We start from the raw sequence: 779 nt of genomic DNA, 5'->3' as shown, positions 1-779 counted from the left end.
TTTCATTGAAAACTCTGCTCCTGCTTGCACTGGCCTCCATCAAGAGGGTAGGGGACCTGCACGCATTTCGATCGATGATTCGTGCCTAAAGTTTGGGCCGGCTGACTCCCAGGTAATCCTGAGGTCCCGGCCCGGCTATGTGTCCAAGGTTCCCACTACTCCCTTCAGGGATCAGGTGGTGAACCTGCAAGCGCTGCCCCCGGAGGAGGCAGACCCAGCCCTAGCTTTGCTCTGTCCCATCCGGGCCTTGAGATGCTACGTAGACCGGACACAAAGCTTCAGGACCTCAGACCAGCTCTTTGTCTGTTACGGAGGCCGGCAGAAGAGGAAGGCCGTCTCTAAGCAGAGGATAGATGAATCCTTGAGAACCGGTAGAAGGCTGGGTTCCATATGTGAGACCTAAGTGGATCCCATATGTGTAAGGTCCATGGTATAGCCTCAGAGGCCGTGTTTCCCTGGCAGGCTTCTGCCATTTCCAAGAGGGTTACAATCACCTCCAATTTTCAATATGCACCTAATCGGATGTTCATATGTGTATTTGCTCCTCAAACCTCCTTCGGGAAGGATGGGGCTTCCTCAGCGTCCCTGTTCCAAGTGGAACGGGTACATTTTCCCAGTGTTATCCAATCTCACTGAGTGGGTAGTGCTATGACAACAGTGAATGGTCTTCTTGTTAAGAGCCCCGGCCTACACCAAAAAGGGACACAGGTGGCTCGCACAGGGCACTGGAAGGGGCAGCATCCATGGCGCTTTGGTAGGGAATCCCAATTTGTCGGTCA

General features: G+C 53.5%; 1 protein-coding gene across 2 annotated transcripts in view; it reads left to right on the top strand.

Moving 5' to 3' along the window:
• The window catches only part of LOC107700387 (tetraspanin-3-like), a 14,259-nt gene that overhangs the window by 11,386 nt on the left and 2,094 nt on the right, over positions 1-779 (top strand). The window lies entirely within an intron of this gene.

This window comes from Sinocyclocheilus anshuiensis, unplaced genomic scaffold (genome assembly GCF_001515605.1).
Source record: "Sinocyclocheilus anshuiensis isolate Anshui unplaced genomic scaffold, SAMN03320099.WGS_v1.1 scaffold154, whole genome shotgun sequence".
NCBI lineage: Eukaryota > Metazoa > Chordata > Actinopteri > Cypriniformes > Cyprinidae > Sinocyclocheilus > Sinocyclocheilus anshuiensis.
This window is presented reverse-complemented; position numbering and strand designations above follow the sequence as displayed.